Source organism: Paramisgurnus dabryanus, chromosome 24 (assembly GCF_030506205.2).
Source record: "Paramisgurnus dabryanus chromosome 24, PD_genome_1.1, whole genome shotgun sequence".
Taxonomy (NCBI): domain Eukaryota; kingdom Metazoa; phylum Chordata; class Actinopteri; order Cypriniformes; family Cobitidae; genus Paramisgurnus; species Paramisgurnus dabryanus.
The window spans coordinates 25,664,249-25,687,310 of NC_133360.1; the positions used below are offsets into that span (position 1 = coordinate 25,664,249).

General features: G+C 39.6%; 1 protein-coding gene across 3 annotated transcripts in view; it reads right to left on the minus strand.

Annotated features, from left to right (window-relative positions):
• Nucleotides 1-23,062, minus strand: part of add3a (adducin 3 (gamma) a) — a 111,563-nt gene that overhangs the window by 48,986 nt on the left and 39,515 nt on the right. Inside the window, exon 1 of one of the 3 annotated variants that reach the window (XM_065259638.2) lies at nt 20,994-21,126. The exons of 1 other annotated variant lie outside the window; for it this stretch is intronic. The gene's annotated coding sequence lies outside the window, so the exon portion shown is untranslated. Of the gene's footprint in view, nt 1-18,910; nt 18,932-20,993; nt 21,127-23,062 lie in introns of those variants that run through there. One more of the 3 variants, XM_065259640.1, reaches the window with a different exon arrangement.

A 23,062-nucleotide genomic window follows, 5' to 3' on the forward strand; every position in this document is an offset into this window, starting at 1 on the left:
CAGCTGGCACATGTACGGTTTTGCCAATTTTGCTAAGGGCATAAATAGTTACACAATATCACATTACACAATGCTTTCACTATTTAACTTATGTTGTTCCAAATCCATATGGTGCTATATTCTTACCATGAATTCAAGGGATTTTAAAGTACCATTACACAGCTGTTTCCATACAAAGACAATTCAGTCTGAAAAAGTCATTTTTGTGATTTACGGTTTTCTACATAAAATCATCCTACATAATGTAAATAACAAATAATCACTAACCAAACAAAACATCATCGACAACTTTAAGAACTATTCGTTGTTTCACAACAATGTATGTATCACAAGGAACTGCTGTGGCTCTCGGTCATGACCTCACAAGTTCAAGACCCTAACCCTGCGTTCACACCAGCCGCGGTAGAGGTGGCAAAAACTTGATATTTGCGCGTAGTTAGACGCTTAAACATTTTGAGTTTACTCGCTTCATTTGCACGTGAAATTCTAGTCATTTGAGACAATCACGTGGAAATTTGCGTTATGGGAGGGGCTTCTATGACTCTGCTCGCTCCCTGTAATCACGTGACTACTAGAGCAAGCTCCTTATTGGTTACCACAACGCAAATATCCGCCAAAGTTGCGCGCGCTCCGCATTTTCAGCTTTGTTTATACTCGCGCTTTGGTCCACAACGGGATCCTCCACTGATCGCGGGCGCATCTCAACAAACGAAGAGGCGTTTATAGTTGACGCGCTTGCTGTTGCACTATTCTTTGTACCACCAGGATGCGACACGAGAAATCGAGTGCCAAAACAAACACATGGGACAGTAAGTAGGGTTTTAAGTGTTTTATCAATCAAAATCAATGTCTTTATTCATAAATATGTCCTCGTTGGTGTCAAATGACCTCTGCCAGTGATCTGACTTTTCTTTGTAAGCTTAGAATTTCTTCTCTTTACTTACATTGAACGGGTAAGTCCAAGAAGGCTTCCATGTCGTTCCGCCATACTGATAAAGTATAATAGCAGAGAGGGACAAAAAGCACTAGCCTACCAATGCGTTTCCACAACGCGTTTTCATTCAGAACATGTGAACCAGCTGAAACAGACAAGGAGATCAGTGAGTACATAACGGCTACCGTAGTTGCAACACGCATTTGGAAAAGCGAGGCGCTAGAGAGCACTGTTCTTTTGAATGCAAAATACAATTTCACCACTAGATGGGGGTAAATCCTACCTATTGTTCCTTTAAATATGTCTTTATTAAACATTATAATTAAACATTATAATAAGTTTCACTAAACAAACAGTACAGAAATCTCAACGTTTGTATATTATTCCTCATCCAGTGGTACATTTACTACAAATATAAGATAATAATTCTCAATCATATGTAAAACATTTGTGTTTTAAATAGTTTCCATACTTTACTTTAAGAGTGTCATATAAATAGTATATGCATTGTTGTGCATGGATTGATCAAAGAGATACGTCACAGGCTTGCCTGTTCGACCAGAATCGCCTCGAGGTCGGTCATTTTGGAATGCGGAGCCGCGCGCGCAGTTACAAAAATTGCCGTGCACACCTCCACGCAAAATGGGGTCTCGCGCACACACAATGACCGCATTTTTGCTGCGCACACCAACACGCTTATGCAGAAGCATCGAGTATAAACAAAGTTTTCTATGCGTTCCGCCCCATCCGCGTCTGGTGTGAATGCCACATTAGGATAAATTCACAGAGGCATAGATTAGATCCTGATGGTGGAGATCACACGGTGCAGTCAAACCTGTTCATAGAAAGCATTTACCAATACATAAATCCAGTTCTCGATAAAAACCAGTCCACAATATCTGCCTAACTTGACCTGGGATGTGTAAGCTTAGCGAACCAAAAAATGAAATCAACAAGCAACCTTTATAATAATCTGATAATCTAAATGGAAACATTACAACATTCCTGGCAAGGGTATGTGTTAATAAAAAGCATGCATTTTGCAGAACAAGAGACTTATTCACATCAGCAGACATCATTGTTGCAATGTAACAAATTGAATTTTAGAGTCACATTATATCCATTGTGGGCCTGTTATAAGAGAGATTTGTTTGGAGTTCACGAAATGAGCATGAACTTCTGACTGTCATTTGTAACTCAATCATGAAGTAAAATGAACAGAAACAATAAAAGCTTGCATGGATGAAGGAAAGATCGTCTGTTTCCTGGAAGAAAATGGCGTAGTCGGGAAAACGAAATGCTGTGTGTGTGCGCGAAAGAAAGAGTATGATCTATCGCCCCATCAGACCAGAAAACTTTCTCACAAGTTTTGTATGACCACTCCTCCGCCCCGTGCGCACACACTTAAAAAACATCTGCCGTCCACTCGCTGGGCTATCAGAAGTTTCCAGGGAGATGAATACAAACATTGGAGATGTATGTTACGGCCCCACCTCGTACCCTAAGAGAGCAATCAACCTGGCAAGTCCCCTCCTTCCTTCCTTCCTTCAAAATTCAACATATGGTTCTTTTTACCGTCTTCAAGGGTCTCGTTCATATAGAAAACATCTCAAACGAACAATAACATAGACCATATGTACAAAAGCCGTAGGAAGTAACGGCGCAAACGTGCGATTACTCGGAATGATCTTAGGGTATTTCGTCTTTATTTTTCATACGAGAGCTCTTCGTCAGATTAAGACGTTATTATTAGCCACCTGCTACGAGGTACAAGATTTTTATGGCCATCTAAAGGCGAGAACAAATACGTACTAGGCCACGACCTTGACTTTTCATCCTGTCAGCCACTACATGAAAGAGAAATTTGTAGGATGAAGGGTTGATGGTGGGAGTTACGAGCTTGCTTTCCTCTGGGTCTCTTTGTGTTTTCAAAGTGTGCTGACTGAATGAAGGTATCAACGAGCACTTTCTCCTACACGGTCGGCTTGTTCTGCTCAGGAATTCCCCCCGACTGAAAGAAAAAGCTGCTGTTGTATTCAGGGTGTCTCATGGAAAGGCCACTAAAAAGCTTTCATGTCAGACTTTACAGAACTGGCTTTGAACGGTCACAGACTTGTTTAAGATGCAGGCCACTTGTTGCAGGTTGTATAGGGTTGTAGTGTCCCTTATTGTTGAAAAGTGACTTTCTCTTTTTGGCAACAGGACAACAGGAATATGTTGTCTAAAGGTGCTGACTTTTGGCAGGACAAGAAGGGAATCTCATTTAAAGGATTAGCTCTCACCAAATATTCTCATAATGCATATGAGCCAATGTTTATAGTTTAAAAAGTTATAAAAAACAAATTGTTTTGCTTCAGAAGGCATTTATTAACCCAGTGGTTCTCAAACTTGGGACCAGGTGCCAGGTGCCATTTCCTCATACGGTTTTTAGTTTGGAGTGGTATAAAAAACATTAACCAAGTTGAAAAAAATATTGGCAGTAACAAAAGTGTCTTTCTATTTGTCGTCATCATTGCTGATGCTTCCAACAACAGTGTAACACATTCCAAGTACATGCATTACTTAATAATATTACTTTTCTGAAGTAACGAGTAAAGTAATGCATTGCTTTATTAATGTACACATTAATATTTGAGTTACTTTTTAAAAAAAGTAATGCAAGTTACTTTTCAGTTTAAATAATAAGATAAAAACATATATACTAAATTAAACTACACATAGTCACGTAGTGAAACAGTTTGAGTCAGAAACGGATTTCCGATAGACATATGCAATTTCTGAATGAAGAACTTCTCAGTCATAAAAAACACCTGCAAGGCCTAAAAAGAGATCAAACGTCCGCCAGATAAGAAAAAGTAACGCATAAGTAACTTAAAAGTAATGTAAGCATTACTTTCCATGAAAAGTAACCAAGTAACGTAATTAGTTACTTTTTGGGGGAGTAACTTAATATTGTAATGCATTACTTTTAAAAGTAACTATGATTCTGGGGGTTACACCAATAACATGCCCGTCTACACAGTCTACCAGCGTATTAGCGAAACTGCATGTCGACACTGACAATGATGCAGAAGTATAAATGAAAACGGCCACATAACCTATGGCAAAGGGTATAAATCAGGCTTAGTGCAGTATGGTGTATGTCCAACGCAGAAGTATAAATCAGGCTTAAAGACACACCATGGAACTTTTTGGCCACTGCGGGGTGCTAGACATGTATTTTCACGTTTAGCACCCCTAGAGGCCACAAGCGCCGCAGCACTGTCGCAAAGGAAAAGAAGACAACTCTTTAGATCACAACGTGTGCCTTCCAGTATGTCATGTGTCATATAATATAATTTCATGGGTTTTTTTTTCATCAAACGCCAAAAAAAATCGCATAGCTCACGTTCACAAGCCAGTTGTAACAGTGGTCGCTTGGTTAAAGTTTATATCAAAAAAATATTGCCCTAAAGGGGAATCGAACCCGGATCGCCGTGTCGTAGGTCCATGACGCTACCAAGGCGCCACAATGTCACGTGATATAAGTTTCTCTCTAAACTCCCCAAGTAGCCTCCAGTAAAATTCACATAAAAAATAGTATTCAGGCGCCAGACAGGACTTATATATGCAAGCATTATAACATTATTTACTAGTACAAAAGCATGACGACCAAGTCAGCATCGGTCAGCAACCGAGGGGTAGTTTCGCATACGTCATGCATGACCTTTCAACGTGATTAAGTAATGCCACGCTGGTGCATCACACAGGTACATGAGAAGTTGTGTTTTAAAAGTACATAGTTTTTGGGGCGAAAATTATAGTTTCGCTAGATAAGACCTGCAATAGCGTTAATTCTTTGTTGTCTTTTTATTGGTTATTCACAGTCACGTGGGCACAGGTGATCACTTCCGTTTTCGTTATTATCTTTTTCTTGGGTGGATTGTGCATTGGTTGGAAAGTCTGAGTAGCGAGAACCAATTTTCTGTTGACTGTATTAATGCAGATCTAATCATGTTTTATATGTTTAAATAAAAACGAAAAAGCCAGATAAATCGTCAGTGCGTCAGGATGACCGACAACGAACGAGTCACGAGCCCACTACTTAGCCTCTATGAGGATATTGGATGCCGCAAATAAGACCCTTATGCCTTGGTTGAGATCGTTTAGCCCTTTGAAGCTGCATTGAAACTAATTTTAAACTGCATTGAAACTTAAAACTGTTGAGGTCCACTAAAGTCCACTATATGGAGAACAATCCTGGAATGTTTTTGTCAAAAAACTTAATTTCTTCTTGACTGAGCAAAGAAAGACATTAACATCTTGGAATGACTTTTTGTATGAAAGTGGAGTAATCCCTCAAGCAAGCACTAAATTCTGCTAAATAGGCTCTGTTCCAGTCTGACGGGTTTGTATCAGCAGATAGTTCAGCTGGAGGAAGTGAGTCTAGTCCCAACTGCTTTGGTTATTTTTCTCTTCCCCTGAGTGAGCTCTGGATGCCCCACTGGGCATCAATGGTAAACACGCATCATCAGGGGCTCGGAAAATTCCGGAGCCCCTGCGGAAAGAGCAGAAGGTCAACTCTGAGCCGAACCAGCAGTACAGGCCAAGACAGAGATCCGCAGACGTCCGTCGATCCAGCAGCGGGAGCCATCGCTTCCTCTGCCAAATCCATTTATGCAGTCGAAATTCCATTCACCCACCATGGCCATTCAAACTCAACTCTTCCCATACAGAAAAATGTTTGCGGGAAGCGTTTCGTCAATTCAAGGAATAACAGGACCCGTCAGTGGATTTATGGTGAAATATGAATGAATAGTGGGGGTGGTCTAAGTGGTTTTGGAAGAGGCGGAGCAAGAGAGCCAAAACTTCCCGAAGAGACAAAAATATCCTGCAGGGGCATAGACGTCCAGCCAGAGCCTACGCCGTCTACTGGGACAACACGTCTACAGACTGATCCATGAGTCAGAACTAACAGTCTATTTTAATGTCTAACTTGAGAGCCAAGTTTCACTTTTAAACAACTCCACAAAGTTCATCAACAATGAAGGATTCTGGATTAGACTTACATTTACAGGAATCGGCTCAGTCTTAGTCAGAATACTGACCAAGACCACTGCAACCATTTCGAAGGAAACCTACAATAGTTGTAAGTACGTCTTGTGTTCTTCAGGAAAAGCCTTGACAATAGTCAACCAATGCAAACCAAGCCCCATCTTTCAAGCACAGCTGACACAGTCAGGGCCATTGAGGCATCAGTCATACGAGTGGTCTTCCTCCTTGTGTGTTAATGTAAGACTAAAGGTCATCTGTCCCAGCTGTTTCCTTCCCCACCCCATAGAGCGAGGGAATAATGAATGAGTGTAGAACTTTCTGGATGACGTTACCGGCCACTCAAAGGACGTTTCTCCGTCGATTACACTACTGTAAACATACACGCATGATGCAAGACAGGAAAAACGCTTGTGGCACTTTGTTTTAAAGAACAAAGTGAGGATGTGTCCTAAGAAAGAGTTTTGGATTTACATAACTGTGCCAGAAGTCTCCTTTGATATTTGAAGACTCCGTTGATAATGATGAACTTTTCCAGACTTTTCCTTTCTGCAAAATAGAGATTTGACGCACCGCAAATCATCCACTTTGAATCACACGTACCTGCACGAAGATATTGCTGTAATAATCTACTCATAAAAGGCGCCGGGTGTGGATCCCACAAGCCTCGGAGGCTGAAAGACTGAAATATAAACCAATGCTATGGGATGTTTTTTTCAGGATCGACACTGGGCCAAATTACCCAGATCGCTTCAACAGGCCATTTCAATTATCAGGCAGACGACACACCCACATAACACGAGTATGTCAGAAAATGTGGATGAAAGATTTTGTGTTATGAGGTGATAGTAGTCATTCATATTTATGCATTCAGGAGATGCATTCAATTGTGTATGTTTGAACCTATGAATTTGTTGCAAACACTGTGCTCTACAAAAAATGAGCTTCAGGAACATAAAACATATATAAGGAGAGCGGTATATATATAAGGAGAGCGGAGGCTTTAGGTGTTGCAATAATCTGGTGATTTATAAAACAAGGCGAGTCAACTTGGAATAATTTCAATGTAAACAAACTGAGACAGGTAGAGTATTAGAAAGTATGAGAGAGAGCGAGAGAGTTCATACTGTTGCAGATGCGGCAATGCACTTCTCAGCTGTGATGATTGATATTAAAGTTTACGCTGGCCTTATTCCACACTCATTATTTATATACATATGGCTTATTTTACTATCAGTGAGGGAATCTCATAGACTTCCATTGTTTTGACACGGTGTAATGATATTTTCTACCCCCTACCTCTACCCCTTACATAAACCTATTACAAAATGATTGCATTTAGATTCAAAGAGAAACATGATTTGGCAGATTTATGATGCTTTTGAGGTATGAGGAGGACCACCTAAAATATCCGTAAAGGGTCGGTTTTTGATTTATCTTCACTATACGTTTGTAAGGGCTTTTTAAAAATATTTGGACACACAAATACTTTTTAGTGTTATCTAGATATAAACATACATTTGCATTTATGCGTTTGGCAGACACTTTTAACCAAAGAGACTTAAGGGCCGTTCACATGTCGCGCCTAAAAACGTGACGAAAAATTGTCACATGACCTGTGGTGGGCTTGCGACATTCTGAAAAGTTGAAATGTTTTTAACTCGATGCGGTGTGGAAGCGCCTGGAAAAAACTAGCGTCGCGTCGCGTGCACGTCGCAACTGTGTCGCTTCCATTATGAGCGTGCATACCGCGCGCCTACATTTGAAATAACAAACTTGAGCACACAAAAGAGGCGATATGTGAAAGGTAGGTGGACACTACCAAGCACATCCATTTTTCCATGTGATTATCATTGCGCATCTCATCAGTGAAGCTGGTTCCGTGATTAGTAGTAAATCGCCATCAGCTACTTTCAGATGGAGCGGCATTTACTACAACAAAACCGTAGTACGTTAGTAAGTTCATGCAAGAGGCAGAATTTGATAAAGTGAGATTGAGAAGATAAAAACAGAGACTTGAGGAGTGTGATAGTAGACATATCAGGACTCTTAAAAGGTTAGACAGCGTGAGTCCGACTTTACTGGTCAGACTTAAAACCAATAAAACACTTCCAGACGTCTTTTTTTCTCTGAAGTCACCAGTGCAATGGGGAAAATCTTGCTGTCATCTCAGTTTCTCTTTTACTTTTCTCTGTTTAAGGCATCATCTCTCGCTCAGTCCTGGGCGGCATGTGGATTGTGTGAGCGCAAAACTGGTGGATGACTCTCATATTTCCATGTTTTTTCAGCCTTGAATTGGATTTACAGTACGACGTAAAGAAATATTAACCGCAGCTGTGTTCATTGTGGTCGATAGAGGTTTGGTGATGGTCAGTGGAAAGATCGTTCAAGGACGGACCATTTGAGTGCACCCAGATTCACCCAAATTGTTTGTCAAGCTTGCTTTTCAATTCAATATTTCCAAACGTCAATAAACTTTAAAAACGTTCTTACAAATTTTGCATCCTTAACCCAAAACTATCACTTAAAACAAGGTTTACTGTACGTTTGTTAAGCTAATGAACGTTTGAATTTTAGAGAAGTACCAGGAGACGCTTCTCGCAATAAAGTTCAGGCAAATGTTTCTACTCAATTAAGGACTACAATTGTTATATTTAGCATTAGGATTACGATTTTTTGGTATTGCCTTTACTCCAATCTATGCGAATTTTAGAGGACAAATCCAGCTTTTTCGAAAGAAAAATCTTTAAAGTATGTCAGTAAAACTGTTCAACATCTAAATGCTAAATGGGTTACTGTTAAACTTTCTAATTTTCTCTTCCTTTTCCTCTGTGTACTTCTCACTAGAGAATGAATATTAGGCAGGGGCATCTTTCCTCATCTCCACCTCTTTAAAGCCCATTGCTCTCTTCATTCATCCAGTAATAATTCCTCTCGTCTTCCACCTCACCGAGTCCCAGCAGTCATCCTTCTCCCCTCTTTGTTCTGTGGAGTTGAGAGGGCGGACGAGTTCAAAGCCCCCCCTCTCTTTTCAGTGAAGGACAGTGCAATACTCCCTGCCCCACCCACATATGGAAAAATAAATAAGTGTCCACATGTAGCCATGGAATGTTAATGGCTTCCATAACTCTGTTCTCCACCTGCCAAAAGCCCATAATACAGATCCGATGTCCTGAACTATTGCATTACTGTACGTTCTTCAAAAAAAGGCACAACTCTGGAGTCTCTGCACTGTAAAAAAAAAACGTTGGTTCAACAAAGCAAAGGCCTCATTATAGTTGTACGTACGTCCTACGGCGTAGGATACGCGTCATTTTTGGAAGTAAAAAAACAGCGACTTTTGTTGCAATTTTAGCTGCCCATCAACTTGGCCCATCTTTGTTCTCACCTTCGCAAACGGAAATAACTATGACCCATTTTTTTACCTGACGGGAGGGGTTCTACTGGACCAATCACAGTGCAAAAAAAACGTTGGTTCAACAAAGTAAAGGCCTCATTATAGTTGTGCGTACGTCCTACGGCGTAGGATACGCGTACGTTTTTGAAGTAAAAAAGCAGTGATGGAAGTAAAAAAACTGCGACTTTTGTTGCAGTTTCAGCTGCCCATCAACTTGGCCCATCTTTGTTCTGACTGTCGCAAACAGAAATAACTATGACGCAGTTTTTAACAACGTAGAATACGCGTCGGTTTTCATACTTCTGCGTCGTCGTCCACGTCAACGTGCAAACACACATGCAGACCACTGGTAGGCAGTATCCACCCGTAAAACCACAAAAGTAGCACTACCGTCAATGAAGAAGCAGCTTGGCAAGTTTAACCCACAAACAAAGAAGAAACAGCAACTTGTTGTGTATGTTTTGAGAAGACCAGCACAGAGTCCAGCGACCCGTAGAAAGGACTCTGTGCTGGTCTTCTCAAAACATACACAACAAGTCCGCAACGGGTGCGTATTTAATTTTGATATTATCACAGGTGACGGGTAGGGTCTGGTGCTGAACTTTGCAGGTACGGGCGGGAGCAGGTCTCCAAAAATGGACCTGTGCAGGACTCTGGACCAGCAGTGATAGAAGTAAAAAAGCAGCGACTTTTGTTGTAGTTTCAGCTGCCCATCAACTTGGCCCACCTTTGTTCTCACCATCGCAAACGGAAATACCTGGACCAATCACAGCGCTTGTGGTCCGCGTAAAACTTACGCGTTTTTAAAATTTTGCGGAGGTGCACGTCAGGCTAACAGATAACCTATGGCGTAGCTGAGTCGTAGACCTTATGCACGACTATAAATTGGACTTAAGTTAGTTGACAACAATTATTTATTTATTTGGCCATTTTTGCCTTTAAAGGTGCTCTAAGCGAATTGAAGCGTTTTAGACCATAAAACATTTTTTATTACATACCAGAAACATCTCCTCACTATCTGCTTGCTGCCTGTCCGCTGATCAAACTGTAAAAAAACGCGATCTCTGTAGACAGCCCAGGCTTCACAAACGGCAATATCAACAAATGGCCAAACCTAGCAGCACAAAACCAAACAAAGTATTCCAGCCAATAAACGACAAGAAGGATTTGGGGGTGGGGGTTGGGCGCGTTCATGAAAGCACGGAAGGGAGGGGGAGGGGGAGGAGTTAGCTACGCTCTGTCTGTTTGAAAACAGTTCAAACATCAACAGGAAGTGACGTTGCACATTATTCGCTTAGAGCGCCTTTAATAAACAGTGAGTTGAGGAGAGGACAGGAAAGTACAAGGAGAAGAGAGGGGTGTGGGATCGGCAAATAACCAAGAGCCGGGAATCGTACTCGGTTCGCCGAAAGTGCGAAAGCACCACATGTCGGAGCGCTGCCCACTACACCATCGGCTCCGACAAGTGACAAACATTTTTACACAACTTTTTGAGTCAACTAATATATATATATATATATATATATATATATATATATATATATATATATATATATATATATATATATATATTTTTTTTTTTTTTTTTTTTTTTTTTTTGCCATTTTTGCCTTTATTGGATAGAAGATAGATGTGTTTTTGCCTGAATGTGCACAAATGTAAAAAGGGCGGTCTTGTAGGCTCTCTCTGTGAGCTCATCAGGAGGATTATTTGCTTGTCTAAGGCCTGGAGCCCAACCCAGTCAAGCTACTGTTGGTCATGAAGGCAAAACTTCTCTAAAATAACCAATACATGAGACAATTTAAAGACAACAAGCTTCTGCACTGGGGGTCTCAGACTCTGGGTGGTCCAGCAGACTCGATTTTGAGGTTTAGAGTTTGATTCTCACTTTCTTCTGCAATCAGCATACATCATTCAAGAGCACTACATGCAGTTGAGGTGCAATAGACTGAAATTTCCTCCTGGGCAGTGGTTCTCAACCATTTTCACTTCTAAGTCCCTCTACTGCCCAAAACAGTATCTACCGCCCCCCACTCACTCTATTTCTACCATAGACTGTAAAAAAAGATGGACAACGCAACGCCGCTTACTTCTATTGTAATGAATTGAACGTAAAATGGGCGCTGACACGTTACGCAAAAACGTTTGTTTGGAGCCAGGGCATGCGCAGAAAGAATCGTATATTGCCCCTTGAACGTCTCACTTGTCTTGCTAAAATAAGGTTAAATTGCTAAAATTGCTTAACTAGGCACGTAAAATAAAAAATCCATAAATTAATTGAATTGAAAATTGCATCGGCAAATTATCGCATTGCAACGAATGTAACTCATCGTCAGAGGATGAGGTAGAATTTCGTACCAACTATGGAACACAACAAATGCCTATCGTGCAATTTAAGACTTCAGGCCGTCATATTCTGTCCATCCAACTGCAGCTTGTTTTCTCTGATGCGCCACAGAGTTACGCCCAAACTCGTGCTGGGTAAATGTTTAGTTTTCCAAAAAACAGTGCTGTTTTCCCCTCTCGCCCGTTCCAGCTGTAGAGGAAATGACAATGATTTAAAAACAACAGCCTACGCAATTCATATCATCTAAATCTCGGTGTTTCACTGCAGCTGGTATGGCTTGAGTTCTGGGGTGCTGCCTTAATTTCGAAATGGGGTCTTGACTCTGAAATCGGTTAAGTAATGTAATAAAATATTGAGTAACAGACGCTCAAGTGTTTGCTACAGAAATCCTTGAGTGTGACTAAGATTAAGCCTAGGACTTACCAACTACCAACATTTTAGATGATGTAAATACCAACTAACCTGATTTAACCTAAAAAATGTTATTTAACAAGGAGGCATGAGTAAATTGAAATATTACTAAATTAAATAAGATACTTTAGACATGCAAAAATTACCAGAGGGGAGCACACCAGTCAATGTGTGTTCCCAAAAAAAATGAAAACTACTAAAAGAGCCATGCAAACAGTCAATGAAAATCCCAATGGCCTTTCAGTATTAGCCACTACATCCCTTAAAGCAGATCTGAGCCAGATGCTGTCCACTTTGCCTTTGTAATATTGCATTTAATGAAGCATGTCAGCAAAATACCTGGAAAAAGATGGAGCGATTGATACTTTGGGTGAGCATATGTCCGTGAGGCCATCACTAACACGTCACTCGCATTCCAGCGTCTCATCTCCGCCTAGATTTGCTATCTGAAAGAGCTCTGGTTTCTGATCCAGTGCTGTCATGTTCGTGACAGGTTTGGAGAACGAGTGCTACATCTGTTCCACACACGTCAAAGATCTCCAATGGAGAATGAGTTTGGGAACAAGCGGATTCATCTCAGATTTCTGTTTTTCATATAAAAAGCCACTTTCAAGACCACATAGTAAAGACCACCACACCACTTCTTCCCCTTTTGGATGAATCTCAATTCATCTTTGGTTGATGTGGTGTAGAGGTGTCAACCACTACAAGAAGCACACAGTGAAATGTATGTTGAGTTTTATGTAGTCATACATAAAAACCGAGTTGAAGTCAATACGGAAGTGACTTTAACTGCAATTCATCGACTGGCTCTAAAATAGAGTCAATCCCCATAGACCCGAATGTTAAAATTTTGGACTATATAGCTAATTTTGCCAAAAATGACAACTGGGAGGGGACTCGTCTGTTTAAATTATATTAAGCCTTACTGAGTTCTGCATAATTAAGGGCGTGGCCACTTGAGTGACGGTTGAACTACCAATGCTGTCACTACTGTGGAGCTAGGTGGGCGTGGTTTCAGCAACCATCCAATTCAGATTCACCCAAGTCCCACCACTTTACCCATTTTCGGATATGCACAAATGATGCGCTGCCAAGATGGCGATCAGTATCCGCCAACTATAGGCTTCAAAAAAGCTCTTTCCAAACCTATGGGTGAAGTCACGGACATTATGTCCATAATTTTTACAGTCTATGGTAAAAACATTCACAGTAGATCTCAAATCATTCATAGCAAGATAGGAAGTAACAGATTTGACGTCATGATGCCACAGGTTCTCGCTTGTTAACAGATTAGTTTAGATACAGTAGACTACAAAAAATTTCCCATTGAAAGATAACTTAAATTTCAGTCTGTCTCTTACTTAAAACCCATTGTTCCTCACAAATTATCCTGGGGGCAAAATCGAGCAGATATTTTTGACATTGAAACTACTGTTGAAAATATCACCTGACATGATTTTACCATGAAGAAGATACATTCTTATAACCATTAATATGACATCCAAACTGAAATGAAGAAATACTTTTTTTGAAGTTGACTGTTTGCATGTTGGAAAGACATACTGTGTTGTTTTTCATGAGAGGGGCGGGTGGGTCCTGGCCCCCGGCCCCTATGACTGCATTGAGAATAAAGAGACAGGAAATGTCAGGCCATGAGGCCACACATACGGCATGTGAACCATTGCCACAGGGAGAGAGAGAGAGAGAGAGAGAGAGAGAGAGAGAGAGAGAGAGAGAGAGAGAGAGAGAGAGAGAGAGAAAAGAAAGAGAGAGAATGGGTGGGAAGAATGACGAGATGAAGTAATGTCATAGTTTTTAATCTGAGCTTTGGGCCTTTGGATCTGGTCGGAGTCTCCGGAGAGGGAAATGGAATATTCATTGTTTTCCATAAACCTACAAGGCCAAAACACGTGAAGCACAATTCCCTATCCTGTCTCAAAACAACCCATAATCTATTTGTCTTTTTCCCTCTCTCAGGAAGTTTATACAATTTCAAAGCAAGATAAATCAACAACTTAAAAATGACACCAAATGCAAAGTATGAATCGTGAAGAATGCATTGCATACGTATCTACTGCAAGCTACTGTACTGTTAATTATACAAGCCAGCAATCATATTTTCAACACGAATGCCTTTCGCTCTATGTCATAGATGTTTCAATTGGTTCCCTATTAGATGGTAGTCACACTGGAAGACTGCAAGCCAAGACAGAAGAAATCTTGACTTTATAAATCCGTATTGTATAATACTGCAAGCAAACATTGCTCAACACCTTTATAGGAGAACTTTTTTCCCCACAGTCCTCCAGCTGAAACCAGACACAAACAAACACCGACGTCGAACCTTCTTCCTGCTAAATCAGGCTCTGCCACCCCAAATCAGGCAGGATGAAATCCAGCGTTGAAAAATAACTTCAATTCTCCAATAGTTTTCCTTGATCGTTGCAAGAATGTTCATCAATGATCTACATCACCGGAGAAGAATGCCGCGAGTCCGTGCTGTTCTTGAGCCCAGTGTGTAAGACCCAGCCCAAATTCATTTGGTTCAGTTTAACGCAAAGACTGACTCAACATTACTCAATCCATCTCACATGAACACCATTAGTCCACGTACTCGGAGGGATAAAGACGGCCAAGACACACACATGGTCGCACAGACACACAAACATATATCCATGAAATCAGGGCTCGCAAAATCACTAGCCTGATGTCCTGGTGCTATTGTGTCTTATAGAGTCGTGCTTCCAAAATGCATCTCCACCCCACCTGTTGGGCTATCTTGACTTATGCAGGGTTCACACCAGATGCGGTAGAGGCGGCAAGCGCGAGTCATTTACATGTTAAGTCAATGCAAAGATGCGATTAGGCACCCGGCAGCGCGTTCCGCGCAAATTAAGTGTTGCCTTGGGAAACGCGCGAGTTGAAAAATCTGAACTTCGGCGGATTTCCATGCTGCGTTAACCTATCAGGACCTTGCTGTAGTAGTGAAGTGATTCAGTAAGTGAGCAGAGTCTCAGTGGAGTCGCAAAAGCCCCTCCCATGACGCAAATTCCCGCGTGAATGTCTCGAATGACTAGAATTTAACGCGCGAATTAAACGAGTAAACTCAAAATGTTCAAGCTTCCAACTACGCACGAATAGGGCGTTTTTGCCACCTCTACCGCGGCTGGTGTGAATGCACCATTATAGGGAGGAAAAATATATTTAAATTAGTGCTGTGCAAAGATTAATCGCAATTAATCGCATACAAAATAAAAGTTATTTTTTGCATAATATATGTGTGTGTACTGTGTGTAATTATTATGTATATTTAACCACACACACAAAAATATATGTTTTTATTTATATATTTATATATATATTTCTTATTTATATATCATATAGAATATATAAAAATATAAATAAATATATATATACACACACACACATGTAAATGTTTCTTAAATACATACATGAATGTGTGTGTATTTATATATACACAATAATTACACACGGCACACACGGCATATATTATGCAAAAAAATCACTTTTATTTTTGTATGCGATTAATCGCGATTAATCTTTGCCCACCACTACAAGTTTAAATGCTTTTGCATTCTCTCACAGATTTGGTTGGGTAATTATGGTGTATGTTATTCAGGCATTCATATTTAAACCCGTGCTCGCTTTATTTTTCACTTTCTATTCGCGAACTGTACAGGAAGCAAGCATTACTGATTTGTCATTGACAATCTGGATCTGTTGTGCAAAATTTCCTCCACTATCGTCCTGTCAGTAATTTCTATCCTCACATGAAAAATGAAATCTACCACAGCAAGCTTTAAAGTGATATAGATTGCATGTGCAGTCAAGGGAGTTGCGAAAAAGGCTACAGTATGTGACTCCGTGCAGAACTCGCTCTTAAAGCGACAGTAGCCCATATTTTTCTGATCGGAAAAATTAGCCAATCTTTACCTGGAAAAACATTGTATGATCCAAAGTGTGAATTTTGTGACCCATTGAACCACTATTAAATAGTGAATATATCCAGTGTGAAGATGAGCAGGAACAGTTGGCTTGCATGAAAATTCAGATTTTTTGTTTGTAAAAAACCCCCAACTGCATCAAAAACAAGAATAGCAGAGCAAACATTGTGGTCTATGGAATGATATTCCGGACAATATTAAAAAGGAATTGCAAATGGTATTTGCAATTGCGTTTCCTACTTGTGGGTGTAAAAACTGTGACTTAATTCAAATGCAAATGCAAACTGTTTGCATTTCCGTTTACGCGAACGTACAATATATGCCAAATTTCAAATGTAAAATCAAAGTCCATTTGCAATTGAGTTTCCTATGTCTTTCGAGTTATGACCCTGCCATATTTCAATCTCAATTGCAATTCATAATTTGCTATTTCACTTCCTCTAGCATCGCGTACGGATCTTGCCAAAACTCAAATGAAATCGCAATCCTCTTTGCATTTGCCAATGCCTGTACTTAAACTTGTCAATCACAGTGTTGGGGGTGGGGTTATGTTATAGGGCGTGTTTGGAAGCGACGTCACTCACACGCTTCACTGCGCTTAAACGGCCACAAGGGGGAGCACAAGAAAAGCTAAAATGATAACGCAGAATTTTTTTTATTTTTTATACATTAAATTATATATTACCTCTGTTATATTGCAGCAATTATTAACCAGATAAGCACCGTTTCAAAAGTGTGAGTTTTATGAATTAAAGGAACGCATCTTAATTAATTGATTATTGACCTTTAATTGATTTTGTCAGTAATAATATGGCAGAATGTTTTGACATTATCTCATGTCAAACGCTATAAGTGTATTATTAGACGTGTATCATAAGTGTATTATTTTAAACACTTGTGTTTTATTAGAAAAGGTATTATTTTATAAATCAGTCAATGAAGTATGCTAAATGAAATTACGATCAGAAAAATAATATGTGAACATTTAGCTGACTTATTGACTAAATGTATTATAAAATTAATGCAGTCTATTATGTATCAAAATATCATATAACCTAATTTTCTTCAAAAGTTTAACAAAGATTTTGTAACCTTGGTATTTTTAGTAAAACAATATAAAAATGTTAATCTGTCTGACAAAACAAAGAGTGGTCGGTGGCTCAACGGAGTCAGCAATGAGTGACAGCGAGTCGGAAGACGAGCGGTCCCAAAGTTCCCCTTACGAAAATTAACCATGGTTTTATTGTGGTAAAAGTGTAGTAACCATGGTTTTTGGTGTATTGATTACTATCAGCAAAAGCATGGTTTTACTACACTAGCATAGTTGCACTATGATTTTTGAAAACCATGGCTGTCAAAACCATGTTTTTTTTTAACTGTAGTAAAACCATGGTTAATTTTCGTAATGGTCAGGTGCAGCATGAGATGTTTCTCGTCATTAATCGTCGTGGGGAAACAGGATAAAAGCTGCAAATGCGATATTTCTGGAGAGGGTGAGAGAAATGTATGTGGACTGATGCTCTAGAACCCTGAAGAAAGAATATTTATTTATTTAAGGAGAACGCAAGAAGCGCATGTTTTTTGTTCTCAGTTAAAACGCATTAGAAACCAGTCATCCCAGTCCTTCCATAACCAATCACTCTTAAAATATGTTATTAGCATGAATAAAAGTAATGTACCCACATTTACTTGATACTTCACTAGCTCATATCACATCTGATTAACACAGAATGAGCTCTTTTTTATTAAAATGCTTTATAATGGCATCTTTCTTTACTAGCAAGTTAATGCAAGTTTATGCAAGCTAATAAATAGTGCTTAAGCTTATTTAGTTAATTGCTGAAATATAACAGAGGTATTATATAATTTAATGTATAAAAAATTTTCTGCTTTATCATTTTAGCTTTTCTTGTGCTCCCCCTTGTGGCCGTTTAAGCGCAGTGAAGCGTGTGAGTGACGTCGCTTCCAAACACGCCCTATAATATAACCCCACCCCCAACACTGTGATTGACAAGTTTAAGTACAGGCATTGTAAACGCAAATGCAAAGAGGATTGCGATTTCATTTGAGTTTTGGCAAGATCCGTACGCGATGCTAGAGGAAGTGAAATAGCAAATTATGAATTGCAATTGAGATTGAAATATGGCAGGGTCATAACTCGAAAGACATAGGAAATTCAATTGCAAATGGACTTTGATTTTACATTTGAAATTTGGCATATATTGTACATTCGCGTAAAAGGAAATGCAAACAGTTTGCATTTGTGTTTGAATTAAGTCACAGTTTTTACACCCACAAGTAGGAAACGCAATTGCAAATACCATTTGCAATTCCTTTTTAATATTGTCCGGAATATCATTCCATAGTGGTCAGTGGCCCTATAAGGCTTTGTATTGGCAAAATTTGGCCTGTGGTGAAAACTAATTGAAATTTTGCGAGCCCTGCCATGTGTTTCTTATGCTCACCTGCAGGTATTGAGAAAGACGCTTATTTTCTGTTGTGTAAAGGAATAGTAAAGAATGCATTTACTTAAGAATACTTTACTTTCCGTGTCAAACACTATAATCTGATACCCTAAAATTATTTTTATAACACATCTTTGAAGTTCATATGCTACAAAAATCTTAGATAACATAAAAGATTTATAGCATTTTGTGCATATTTCAAAGTCAGATCCTGCAGACTAGTAATACAGTAATTTACAGCAAGTGTTAAACCACAAGCAACTGGATACTGTACAGATCTATAGCTTTTAAATCTCTTTGGATGGCTTTTAGGCATTTTAGTAATGGGATAAGCGCCAGTTGCTCCAGTATACTTACTTTAATGACGCCAATGCACATATTTAAGCAGTTTTGGGGATTCTGGAATATATGGGTGTGGCTTTTGGAGTTGAGTGATGCCATCTTTTGACACCGTAATCAGGATAAAAGAATGATTTACGGTTAGCCCGAGGACACAGGAGCAGCCCGACAACACACAGTTCATACACATTATTTTTTCAGCACCAACTTTGGAAATGGATTTATGCGCTGGAAAAGACATCTAAGTGCCAGCAGATGCAGAAGATGCTTTTAAAACCAAGAATGCATGAGTTTTGTGTCATCACAAACCAAACACTTGCCTGAAATGTTAACAATGATCTTAAAAATTTGTTGGTATGGTTAAATGTTTTGAAATTACTACAAAAATATACCTGTGTCAAACAGATTAATTTATTTTATTATAAAAGTAACATTTTATTTAAAGAGGCAGTGAATCAAAAACTCAATTTTAACTTGATATTCTGTTATATAAGATGTCATCATACTTAAATGAACATCCTGCAAGTTTCAGAACTGAAAATGTCCTCTTTACTAAAATATAACAGTTTTGGCACCAAGCCAAGAAAACAGTCAGTTCAGGAATGTGCCAAAATGTGACGTCAGATTAGAATTTAAACACCCCCTCCAAACCCAAAATACAACGACCAATTTTGTAGCCCCGCCCACAGCTTCGCGTGACACATACGCATTGTCATTGTCTCAACAATCTTAAGCATGTCTTTAAAGATCGCTAAATGTAACCAAAATGACTTTTAAGTAAATTTTTCCTGAGAAGCTTTTATTTTATTTGATGTTTTTGAATGTAAAACCCAAAATATTAAAAAACGATGACGCGAGTTATAGTTTCCAGCATAAATCTCTTTTCTTGGACTACAACAAACACATGGATTGTAGGCAACAGTTTACTTCTTGGAATTGGTGATGTAGTAAAGACCGATATTATCATAATTTCCCCCGCTTCGGCCTTACATTGTGAGCGAATCTTTCAAACATGTTAAGGAGCGTCACATTTCCTGCTGACGTCAGAGGTACAATATGTGGAAAATAAGGTGTTTTTAACCATAAACCACGCAAACACATTGTATTAAACCAAATACACAAAATAACGTTGTTTTTTAGCAATGAAATAGGTGCGCATTAAACTTAGCACAAACCAACAAAATACAATCGCTGTGCATCTGAACGACACTGGAAACCAACAAGCGACAAGGTTAAACCTTTAACAGTTTACTATTTATAGCATTCTCAAAAATTTATTTGGACATTATCTATCTTGCCGGTCAAACACGTAGAGGACATAAAGTTTATAAAGAGGGCAGCGACGATCATGTGAGCCGGTGTGGTTTTCATAGCATCTTATCTATAAATGAGCAGCATTCATCTGAAAACACCATGAATAATGGGAGAAAGTGCCTGAGAGAAAACTGCTTTACTGCCCACTTAAGATCCTGTTCATAAACAGAAGTGTATTGTAAACACTTCACTGACTGGCCAACTTCATCCCCGCATGATTTTCTGCAAGTGTTTGAGAGGTAGTGATGAGTAGACACGCTAGAGTTTCAGCATTTGTTGACATCAAACAAGTTTCTATACGTGTACAAAGTCTTTTCACCTTTGCTAACCCATGTGACCCAAAAAGTCAGCCCTTAGGCCAAGCGACTTTTTTGTCCACATTCTGACCTTTGACTTGCAGAAGGATCTGTCTGTCAAGGGTTGTCAATGGTTGCCGACTCACGGAGAGAGGCCCTATAAGTTAAGTCCATCTGACTTTGATTCGGAGCTGGAACCTGGCCCAACATCGTAGCGGCGCTGTCCACTAATTAATTATTTATTTACTCGCCGCAAGTTGAGAATTCAACAATAATATACAAACAGCTCGCTCTGTTCCATTCATAACCACAGCCAAGGTTCGGGATATCACAAACTAATCTTGGCGTCTTAACTCATTTTGAATTCTAGAGAAATCCATGAAGAAATCAAGACAGATGTGCATGGAAAGGCGACTGCGTTGCAGTTTTGCTCCAAAGTAAATGCCAAGGAATGCAACTCAAATACCGCAGGGAGATAAGAGCACACTAACCTGAACAAAATTCAAATTCACCTGCTCCAGAACTTCCGGTTCTCAGACTCTGGACTGATCGGGTGTTCCCCTTCTCAGACTTCCCACATTCAATATCCAGATTGCACAGGACTCTCCAGTCTCCACAGAGAGAAGATACCAAAGAAGTTATCTCAAACAGCAAGAAGAAAGACGGACACAAGGGGAGGGGTGTCTCTGATTAAAATTCTCGCAGCACATTGAAGAAGGCCATCGCAATAAAGCCCTGCTGCCTGGCTTTTGTTCAACTTTTGTTCTCCTGGCTTCTGCCTCCTTTCGGTCTTCTGGCACTCCTTCTGCAACTCAAGGGAGGTTCAGGGAGGGGGCCTCAAATGAAAAACTAGCAGGATAAGAGTAAGAGCTCGCCCCCTCTCCTACATCATTCCTTTTTCTCTTTCTTGTCCTTGCTCTTCAGATGTGGTATTCATTGGTTTCTGAAGGTTTCCCGATCCGGACAATGCACAGCATCGGACCGCAACAAAGCCGAAGGTTTTCAAAAGCTCATACAAACTAGCAAGGCCTTAAACCAGCTTTGCTTTGTAGATTTAGAAGAACTAGCATGGACACCGATAAAACCTGGATTGCCGCCCCACATCCAAACCAGTGCGAAATGCTGACTTTGATTAAATGGTTAGTTCACTAAAATATTTGCTGTTATTTACTTACCGTCAGGCCATCCAAGATGGTAACTTTTCTTCTTTTTTAAAAAAGAGTAAATCAGATAATTTTACAAAGAAGCCAAGACAAGCAAGAATTTGTTCGCAAGAATTGTTCTTTGGCACAATGCAAAACCTCCAGTTGTTAATGATTGTTACGCAACATCAAAACAACATTGATATGAAATTCAAGTTTCATGCTCATGTGCTCTTTTTTACAATGACTAGCCATTCAAAATTAAGAGCCAAAGTAACTCATGAATCTTCTCTTCCACAGTAACTCCAAAGGTGATGATGGAAAGTGAGAGCAAAGGTCGAAACGAACATGTTTGTGGTTCACCATAACAGCTCAGCTTTGCTTTCCCATAAATTCACTTCCATTAAAACCAAACTCAACACGTGTATCTCACGGGGATCACAAGTTGGGACCGGTTAACACCTCAAGTGTGAGGGTCACCATAGCCATGAACTTTACGACTCTTTTCGAGCACTGAAAGGCCACAATAGGACATTTTATCTGCATCATTCTTTAAAATAAATGTTATCAGAATAAAAAATTTGGTTGTCCAGTCTTATTGGGATGTTAGTATTGTTATTGTTAGTGAATGATTGCCTGAGGGTCCATTCTTTATCTAAAAAGGCACAAAAGCACCCAATGAGAGTTACACTCAATTACCATCTAAATAACTTGCCTATTGAGCCAACAAGTAATTGGTAAAAGTACATCTAGTTAGTCTCAAAAGCCCTTTAAAAGCCAAAGTAAGTGTAAAAGTAAACAAAAATTCTTCTACTTCAGTAGTTATATTCATGGCATGACTAAAAGAAGCTTTCTAGGGGCGCACTCCTAACTAACTCAACCAAACCGTGCCCCAGCGCGATTGCCCCGTAAAGCGCAATCTGCGATCCGAGCCTGGGCACGCTTTCATCGTTAGGATGTGATTGTTTTGAAGAAAACGGGAAGTAAAATGCTCTTTTAACACTGGAGCCCATAGATATACATAATAAAGGCTAGATGTCTCGTCCGCGCTGCTGGCCAATGGAGGTCGATGTCCGCAACTGGCGGCCATCTTGTCACAGTCAGCTCGCTCACTCGTAACATTGTATTTTAAAGGGACATTCCACTTTTTTAAAAATATGCAAATTTTCCAGCTCCCCTAGAGTTATACAATTTAGTTTTACCTTTTTGGAATCCATTCAGGTGATCTCCGGGTCTAGCACTTTTAGCATAGCTTAGCAGTTCATTGAATCTGATTAGACCATTGGCATTGCGCTAAAAAATAACTAAAGAGTTTCAATGTTGTTCCTATTTAAAACTTGACTCTTCTGTAGTTATATTGTGTACTAACACTGACGGAAAAATTTAAGTTGCGATTTTCTATGCCCATATTGATAGGA